The sequence below is a fragment of the Cryptotermes secundus genome, unplaced genomic scaffold, assembly GCF_002891405.2.
Source record: "Cryptotermes secundus unplaced genomic scaffold, Csec_1.0 scaffold320, whole genome shotgun sequence".
Classification (NCBI taxonomy): domain Eukaryota; kingdom Metazoa; phylum Arthropoda; class Insecta; order Blattodea; family Kalotermitidae; genus Cryptotermes; species Cryptotermes secundus.
Window position 1 is genome coordinate 342,765 of NW_019731221.1, and position 10,711 is coordinate 353,475.

Sequence of the window (10,711 nt, forward strand, 5' to 3'; positions counted from 1 at the left end):
GAATAGAAATCATGTGGAAGTTAACAAGAAAAGTTCATTTATTTTACATAAAATTCAACATGAACGGCAGAGCAGAATAAAGGAAAACATTTTAACCTTCTTGGTTCTGCATTTCCTTCTATAAATCTATATTCTGTGAGCAAAGGCAAAGGGTATACTATAAATAATGGAATACACTTTCAACTTTGAAAGGACTCACAATGTCAGTGGTCAGTTTTCTGTGCTAAGGGCTCGTATTACAAACAGTAATAGCTCATAAAAGTGCAGATGCTGAAACCCCAGGGGCGTTGGCCGGACAAGGGGGCAGTATTACGAAACGTGTTGTTTTTATAATAGGGGCATTCGGAAATACACCACACCCATATAAAACTTTACCGTTGGGGCGTCATCTTTTATTTGCTCATTACAGCAAGTAGCTTGCATGGAAAGAGACTGACGCTTCCGGTATTCCCGAGACAAACTAATTTTCACGAATTCCAATAAGTTGAGTGGGATCGGTGTGACAAGCTTGGAAAGAACTGGATTGACCAGCGGAAGTCAATAATCCCAAGTTGCAATTGGGCCAGAACAGGAAGGAAATATCTCCAGGAAACCGTCTATAACGGGGGGTTTCACGGAGGTAGGCCTAGGCCCAAATGAGGGCTGTAGCGCCAATGGACAAAAAAAAGAACTATCTGTATACAAATGAGAACTGAAATATCTTCGTCAGGAAACTTCAGAATCTAACAGTTAAATGGGATCATATTGATTTTGATCGGGAAAATGGGCTTCGAATGCCCCAAAATACCCTCTCCCCGAAAAATGCAGTTTGGCCTAAGCCTATATATGTTAACAATAATATTGCCCTGACTAGCGTGGAGCTCAAGAATACGTGGATCTATATATCCATTCCCCCACAAGCCTTTATGCTTCATTAGTTAAGCATAGGGATAAAATTATCCTTATAATATTTTGAATTCTTCCATATGGTATACAGAAAGCAATGTAATTTTAGTGTTCATAACATTATTAACAATAATTGCGCTGGGGCGAGTTTTCTCCGAGTACGTCGGTTTCCCCTGACAATCTTCATTCCACCAAATTCTCCATCATCATAATCACCCTGGGCAGGCTACAATAGGTAAATCAATGGCCGCCGGTCCGAGTGGACCCAGTTGGACTCCACCCCCCACTAAACGGATTAAAAAAATATATAATAATAATAAAACATGAAACTAATAATGAAGTGGACCCAATTTCCAATATACTTTTCTTGATTGCGGCACTGGCCGTAGCTCGGTTATGTAGTGTTACGAGGAAGGATAATTGATGAATGATGTATTTCGAAGGAACTGGAAAGAAGAAATTGTGGCTCAATCGACATGATAGCCCGAAGTTTGCCAGTAGAGACTAAAGAAAATCACTGAAACTTCAGTCAAAATAGCTGGTGTCCCGGAAAATTTCGAACTGAACATCTCTTGAATACATGTCTAAAGCATAACCGCTCTGCTATCCTGCTTATGAAGATGTAAAAAGTAAAGTAAAGTAAAGGTATCCCTGTAACAGGCCGTGAAGGCCCATAGGGTTGTGAGACGTTGAGGGTCCCACATTGTTTAGACAATGGACTCAAAGATGGCGGTAAAATTGTCAGCCTTACGCGCCGGCCGCGCTTTACTCCCCAGGAAAATTATTTAATTAATTCCTGGTACTCATTTCTGTTAGAGACTGAGTCTAACCAAGGGCCATAGTGCGATTGGAAGGATTGGGTCAACGGAAAAAAAAATCCAATGATCTCATTGGGACTTGAACCCGCGACCTTCCGGGTTGTAGCATAGTGCCTCAACCAACTACGCTACCGCGTGCCCCTCGATATGAACATGTGTCATCTATAAAAGTCGGAGAAATTACTTGAGTAAGTAAGTAAGTAAGTAAGTAAGTACGTACTTCGTGAATCAGTTTCTCAAGCGAAGTTCCAATATCTGTCCATCAGCAGCAAGTGTTGTAATCTTGTGAGATCGAGGTTCTCACAGCGGCAGACATTGAATGTCTTCTGGAATGTGACATTTCGAGAAGTTTGGGAGATAATTACTGAGTTTTCGGAGGGAGGTGTTGCAAGATTTGGACAGAAATAAAAGTCCTTTTAGACGAATGTACATACATTTATTTTAGGTGTGGATATGAGAATGTGTAACTGGGTAAGAAGATGTCAATCGAGGCTGATCCAGGCTCGGTTTAGCCTTGAGAACTAATCACAGTTTTGAATAATTAATTCGAAATGAATATAAAAAAGATAAATTTGTTCCTGTGTTTAACTAATTAAGCACTAAGGCATGAAGACGTATGGTTGAGTGGATGTATAGGTCTACGTATTCTTGACCTATGCACTAGCTGGAGGTAAATGGTCAGCTTCATGCTTCTACCGCTCTACCCTCGGGGAAAGAACCCCCCACACCCACTGGACAGGAGGCTGGGTGAACCCCAGTGCCGGTCTGGACGAAGTGGAAAGGAGAAAATCTCACACCTACCGGGCCTAGAACTCCGAACCCTCCGCCATCTATCCCGTAGTCAGTCGCTATACCGGCTACGCTATCCCGGCACTCTAATGAGTTCGAAATGATTATTAATGAAATCGTGTTTTGTTCCTTGATATGTGCCTATATGTGTGTTCAGCCAGGGCAAAATATTATTAGCAATTTAAGAATATTTGTTCTACGGAGTCATATAAATTTAGAATTCATCGTAGATTTCAGTCATGAAGATTTGTGTTCCGAATCTGAATTCTGTTCCGTAGGAAGGGCAGTAGACCTACGTCTTGTGCGTTGACTCGGATACTACAAGTGTGTGTATATATATATATAGAGTACTATCTCCGTACATCCACCTCTGTTAGATTTACGAAGAAAAGCATTGTTATTCATTGAAACAGTTTATTTTTATTACGTAGAAAATAATGAAATTTTATAGACCTAGTATATAACCAAATATAAATATTTCCATTAATTTTGAAGGAATTTATATTCTAGTGGGTGGACAATATTTGAACTTGATCTTAGAAGGATAGGATGGGATGGTATGGATCGGATTTATCTGGCTCATGATAAAGACCAGTTGAGGGCTCTTGTGAACACTGTAATAAACCTTCAGGTTCCATAAAATTCTCGGAAATTCTTGAGCGCCTGCAGATTTGGCTTCTCCTCAAGAAGGGCTCAGCTCCATGAGTAAGTGTATATTTAGTTTATACATTTGAATAATCGTCAATGAACTGTAATTAGAAAATATTAAATACATTATTCTGTAACACATGTAATTTTTACTTTAATAAAATTTTAAAAATTTGGTTTCGCTTTATATTCGGGATTGAATTAAATTTTTTCAAATATTGCGGCCTGCCACTGATCACTGCTTACGTCATCGGCATACAAAATAAGTACATTTTACCTTTTCTTGCAATGAGATGTACGTCATACGTTAACATTAATTCTGTGTGCGTCTGTGTTGATATGATCTGCCGTGTCTTGACGCTATGCAATTAATGAGAGCGAGACGCATCAATTTTCCTTGTCAATTTAACGAACACGCCATGAGATGGAGCCGCGTCACGCTGTGACTAATCAGCGCCGAAAGCAATGCTGTACCTTGACTGCACAGTGGCGCGGTGCGCGTGTAGATATGGCGGAACTGCGCAATTGCTTAATGCTTTAAGTATTTAGGATCTGTAAAATCTTCAGCAAACTCTTCACAAGACCTATTCATTACCGCACAGAATATTCATTAAATATGAGATGGAGGACAGTGTAGCACGCAGGGGGAATGAGTGACAGGAAGATTGTTCAAGCGGTAAAAATTTGGCTTATATTTCGGAGGTTCCCGGTTTGATTCTCTGTCGGAACTCCGACTCTCCTAACTGAGGTTTTCCGTAGCTTTCCTCATTCTCTCCAGGCATATGCCAGGTTAGCACATATAACTAGGAAACGACCACTTCCTTTCTCCATCCAATTCATCATTTGATTATAATTTTCTTACTATATATCTATGGCTCTACAGACCTTTGTTGGACCGTGGCCGCTTTTTCAGTTTCTTAAACCTGTACGCAGTCGGTGGGACACCTTGGACGGGGATCGGCCTGTTGCAAAGGTCGTTACCTACACACAGAACAACACAAACACAGAATAAGCACACACAGACATTTATGAAATGAGTGGGATTCGAACATACGACCCCGGAGTTCGATATAGCGAAGACGGTTCATGCCTTAGACCGCGCGGCGGCCATTGTGAACGATTCACATTCACACTGGACTCTATATATTTTCTGATAACAACGGCGTCATCAATTATGTCATCAAAAATAATTATATAAGTTAATACGATTAATAGAAAGACATAAGGATATTTGGTCAGAAAATGTCTATGAAATATATAACATGAAGAATGCAGGTGTAGATGGAAAGATAATATTAATAAGATTCCTCTGTGCTTTATTAACCTTCATCTGGATTGCAGATAAGCCCTATACATTCTTGACCTTGGTACATGATGGAGACGAGCGGTCTTCTTCTCAATATGGCCGCCAGGATTAATTAAATATGAGGTTCCGCCTTTTCTATCAGCGTAATGTGAAAGCAAATCTTTATTGGTTTCATAGTATTCGGACCACATCGCTTTCTGAATAACCCTGCTTCACATTTGTGACATAGAAACCAGACGCTGGAAGCTCCGGAGAACGAGATCATGAATATTTAAGGACATTTTGAAACAACAACCTAACCTTTTTTTCTCCCCCTTGGCACTACAGCCCCAGTGGGCCTAGGCCTACCTCCATGAACTTCTCCGTTCACTTCGGTTTTTCTAGATCTTACACATTCGGTAGGACTCCTGGGATGGGTGATCAGCTCGCCGCAAGGCCTCTACCTGTATAAAACACAGAAAAACGCGCACATACACACACACTAAACATCCATGTCTTGAGCGGGATATGAACCCACGATCCCGATTTCCAAGCTAGCGAAGACAGTACATGCCTTAGACCGCTCGGCTACCATGACCGGCCAGCCTAACCTTTACAAAAATTAAAAAGGATTTGGCCCAAATGAATTGTCTTTCTATTTGATATATGTTTCAAATTCTCGCTGTAAGAAGCAAATATGTGTAGATTAATTTTGACGCCATTAATAATTCAGATTCAAATATGAATTATTTCCAGTGATGAAGTTATCATGACACACGTTATGTCTGTAGTTTTGAAGCCTGCTTGTGGGGGAAGCGAGTGTCACAGAGGACATGTCTGTTGCTGACCTCCCAGCGCGCAGGCGCACGTTCCAGCAGAGAAACCACAGCCATGTTTATTTACAAATTTAACACTTTGTTAACTATGTAAATTCAGTTGTACTTTTTACGTTTCAAAATGGATGTAACTTAGATTAAGTTCATAGCTATTTAAATATCCACTGCCCCCTCTACTATCTCAGTCAAGCGAACAACGAACTGTTGTACACATTCGAAGTCATTTTTTTTCATTGTTAATTTCGTTCCTTCAGTAACATAATATTATCTGCACAGAAACTGAAAAATTCTATTGGTTACACGCTGAAACGTAATAGCACTTAATAGCACGCTTCGGTCGACAGACAGACGGACGCATCCGGACTCGCTCCTATGTCCGTCGAGCTCCAGTGATTTACATACATCACTGCTTCATAATTATGTACATTACACGGCTCCTTGTTGCATAAAGAGAGAACAAAATGGTGGCACAAGTGGTATTCTGCTCATAATTAATGTTCCCCAAACTAGTGAGATTTTGGGGTTCTCACGGTTGTGACTATGTGACTGGGATGTAACCCCGTGTAGTCTGGTAGAAGTTTACTTGTACAGGCTACAAGTATCTATCGCTTCACATGGCGTTATATCACAACAAATTTCTGCCAGGTTACACTGCTCCACATCTCAGACGATAGCAATCAAGTCCCTTATCTAACCGCGTGGCACAAGATATTGCTTAATATATCCACGATACACGCAGGATGCTTTGCTTAGAACCACATCACGTTCTTTATAGGTACATGCGATTATATCGTGGCTTTTTCAGCAACAAAAGCTCCGCGTCGACAAGAAAATGTTGACTAAATCACGGAAAGGCTGGAGAAGTAAACAATTATTTAGTTGATCAAGAACTTATTTATTTTACGAAGCTCATACGTTCATAACATTAAACCCAAAACAGTTTGATTCTGATCTGAACAATTCAGTCCAATAACATAGAAATTTAGAATATATTTTAACATCAACCTGACAGCTATGCCTCGTTCTTTGTAACCAGATCTTCACCCATAAATTTATTTTTCTATCTTATTTGTCTAGCTACATAATTAATTTTTTTTCACGAAATATTTCCCATTTCAGGAAGAGTTTAATTTTATAGTTCCTTAACTTGGTGTTCAGTACCACTGCAATTTATTTTTAAATTAATGGGATGAATTGTGCTGAAAATATTATCTTATATCTATTTCTTACCTATATTATTCTACTAGAGTAAGAATCTCTTGCGTTAAGGAAATATACTTCAGCTAGAATTTCTTAGACCTTGTGACAGAGGGAGATTCTTATTATCATACCTGTAAGCTTGAATTAAACATCAAACATAAACATTATTTTATATACTCATCTACTAAACTACACATCTCAGAAGATAATAATCTTTAAACTTCCCGCTGTGAGAACCTCACAATTTTATTTACCAGTCTAAACTGTGTCACATCTTAAAACAACATACTATTGATACTCAGCACTCGGAGAATCTCACATTTCTAAGACGTCATCCCGCGCTCTGTGAGGTCCATGATTTTATTTTAAATTAAGACAATTTGTAGCAGTCCGTGAAATGAACTGCTAGTTACTGATTCCTTTAGTTATCCAAACCAGAACACTATTTCTAGTGGTCAGTCCTGTTGCCTGATACAGTGTTAACAAATTCGAACCTATCAAATAAAATCGTGTAGCTTGCCAAAACTTGTTGGTCGTTTTCTTTAATCCTTCACTTGCTGTGCCTATTTATGTTAATGCATGTCCATACTGAGACCTTACCTACCACCCTTTTTTCTTTGTCATTCATAATCATTATATTATTTCACATTCCACGTTAATCAGTTAAGCTGATCAAGCATCATTACATAAATAAAGAATTAACTATAGTACAATTATACTTACAGCAGAATATTGTGACGCATAGCCCCGCAGGATTGTGTAATTAACATTGATTCATTGCCGATCCTATTTATGGCCTACTGATGGAAGATTTTATAACAGCCAGAAAATTATATTGCTTCAATGATTAGTTAATAAATCAATAGATGATATTTCAGCTGCAGCCGAATATTGAGGAATCTTCAGACGAAGGAACAATATTTCACTGGTCTTCTTCAATTTCTTCTTCTAGGCCTAATATATATTTTTAAGGTTTTATGAAACCTTATTCATGCAGGTCTTAGGACAACCTAGGTGGTAGATAAGTCCATAGTAAAGCTATCTAACATAAAGAGATAGCGACAAGTCCACGTGCCGAGTAAAATTCGAATCTGTGTTCCCAAGAAGAGACTGCTTGATTTGAGATTAGCTTCATTTCAATCCATATAATTTTTGGTTGCTTCTGTGTCCTTCTCTACTCTGTATTACAGATTTTCCTAAATCCTTATACAGACAAGAAGGATATGATTTTCGAAAGTCCTGTATGATAACAAAACAATAAAATGAAAAGCGAGGTTAAAATTTATGCCTTAGTGGGAACTGATTACGGTGTGACGGATAGAGAACTACTTCTTTTGACTTCCGGACACGTCTCATGCTGTGTCTACTAAACGCAGTTAAAACTGAACAATTGTTAATTAAAGTGAGCTGACACATTACCAGTTTATTGCATTCTGACTTCACTGCAAAAGTAACTTCATTGTCCCAGTTCTTTCTTAAATGGTTAGTTATTTACATGATCAAGAAAACCTCTGTTACTGTAGAATTCTAAGGTCCATCAGATTGTTGACAAAGCGACTCAACTGGATCCAATCGAATTCATTCCGCAACATAATTACTAAAAGATCGATTTTAATATTATGAAGTCGTGTGAATTATATTTTATTAAGTTTTATAATATCAAGGAATATATATTCGATTTGATAAATTCTCCGATGTACGAGTAATTATATCAAATTCCAGGCATTAATTTCTATATAATTTACCAATATTTACAGATTACCAGTGTTAAAACAGTATGTTTGGTCCTTCATCACGATAACTTTTCTTTGCAATTGAATTTTAGCAAAAAATATACTTTTTTTAAAGTTATGCGAGACATTTCGAAACAATGTTTTTAACGCCTGATCGCTTGAAAGCGCGGGTCTGTATGAAAATCTCAGATTCATGTGCGTTAGATGTAAAAGCGTTATTATTAATAGCCTCTGGTCTGAATTTTGTACGTAATTAGAAAAGAAATTCCTGTCTCACTTGGGCTTGAGTCACAGCGTGATATCCCCGTCACTTCCGTCACTTACTTATCACTTCCACGATACGCACTTTTGCACTCGAGAAGTTCGGATTGGAAACTGATTGTCCGGCCAGAATACACATACGTACGTGCGTATCTGTAATGTTTATAAAAAGAAAATACCACACTCTGAAGGGGGGGGGGTCCATCTGGGCAAGTTAGAGCAATACTACTAAATGAACGGGGGAAGGGGGAACTTGAATTTTTTATTTGTACATTTGATAATAAAGGAGAAAACGAGTTTTGAGGTAGGCACTGTCCCAAGACTAGTCTGACCACTGAAGTCCAGTCCGTATTATACAGATAGTGAGTGAGAGAGACATGAAGGAGTCCACTTTTACAACAACGGAGCTTCGGTGAAAAAATGGAATAACTTACAATTCCACGAGTACTGTGCTTTCTATCTGAAACTGGCTTTGCTTCATTTTATAACATAACCCGACTTAGACAATGCAGGTAACAAGACTCACAATAATATGTCTCTTTACATATCTGACTGACTGACTGACTAACACTCTGTTAACAGTTTTAAGAACGTACTTGAGTAAGATTCTGACTCTCCGTTTACATAATTAACTAATCTTAGTTCTATCCCATAGACTGAACTTGATCAAGGTAGGGTCAAATGGCTGATTTTGTGTTCTCGGTCATGAAGCTTTAAATTCCACAGAAACATTTTTCTTAACCAGTTAGCTACTTCTATGGGTTTAGTTAAGTGTGTGTCAATTTCATATTCTGCTTGATATTAACACATATGCTACTCTTACTCCAAAGTGTCTGGACTGTTGTGAACCCATATAGAACCCTCCTTTTAATATGTTCTGTCCCTTTTTACCTTCAAGACTCGTTTGACCACTAAGTCCAGTTAGAATTTTTCAAAGCCAGGGTCCGTCCGTTCTCCATTCTGTTCACACTGTATGTACCTAACGTGTATTTGAATTCGTAAAGAGTTTTATCGTGTGGCTGATACAAGACCAGTTTGACCACTATGGTTCCGTTGTGTGACATAAAACATTGTGGAGTCCAGTAGAAACCATCCCTGTCTTCTTTAGGAAGTAAAATATGACAGGATTTTAACTCATCACCCTTCCTGCCACCCCTTTTTCCTCATTTTTTAACAACCCTTAAGACCAGTTTGACCACCAGCGTCCAGTACGTGACGTCACGATTCAAATCCCTCATGCCTTACAACATGTATATTTTCCGTGCCTGGGTATAAGATGTAAAATTATAGCCAGGACCTATTAACAACTGTTTGTCTCTCTCAGTTTGTATTCGGAAGAGGCATCTTTAAAAGCTTTAGGGGTGGGACAGAAGTTTATCTCCTACTTATCTCTTTAAAGCATAAAGTGAATTTTTCCGTATCAGACACCAGTTTAGCCGATATTATCCATAAGGGCGTTTATAGGGGTTAGAAATATAGTTTGATGACACGTAAGGCGTTACCGCAAGACACAAGCTTCTTGTGACCTATATTTCTAGGTGTGAAATGAACGGGGTATTATGGTAAGGCATTCATTTCTAAATACTGTCAAAAAGAAGGAAATATATTACAGGTTCTTTAGGAAAGTTACAAGCATACCTCTGTCCACCTCCCGGAAAATATATATCTCTAGGTCTGAATACAAGGGGCGGTATAATACAGTATTTAAATTATGTTAGAAAATACTAAAAAAAATCATAGATTCTCTCAGAAAGTTAAAATTCTATATCTGATTGATAATATCGTAATTTACGGCGAAATAAATTTAAAAAATAAACAGTGGTTTACCGAGCAGAAATCTTAAACCTTACTTTTCAGTTGCAGAGGTTCCTAATCGGGTAGCCGAGAGTGTAGTCGGTATAGCGGCTGATCACGGGCTGGACGACTGAAGGATCGGAGCTCGAGTCCCGGTAGGGGCAAGACTTTTGTCTTCTCAAAATCGTCCAGACCGGCTCTGTGGTCCACCCAACCTCCTATCAAATGTGTACCTGGAGCTCTTTCCCTGGGGGTAAAAAGACCGGGACGTGAAGCTGATAACTCACCTCCAGCTAGTGCCGAGGTCAAGAAAACATGGATCTATACATCCACTTCCCAATACGCCTTCCTGTCGTAGTGCTTAGTTCGTTAATTCGAGGTTCCTATCCCTACTGATCCGTCACTGTTAATATTGTTACTGTAATTCATATTTAAACTTATTATTACGTACACATTATGTAT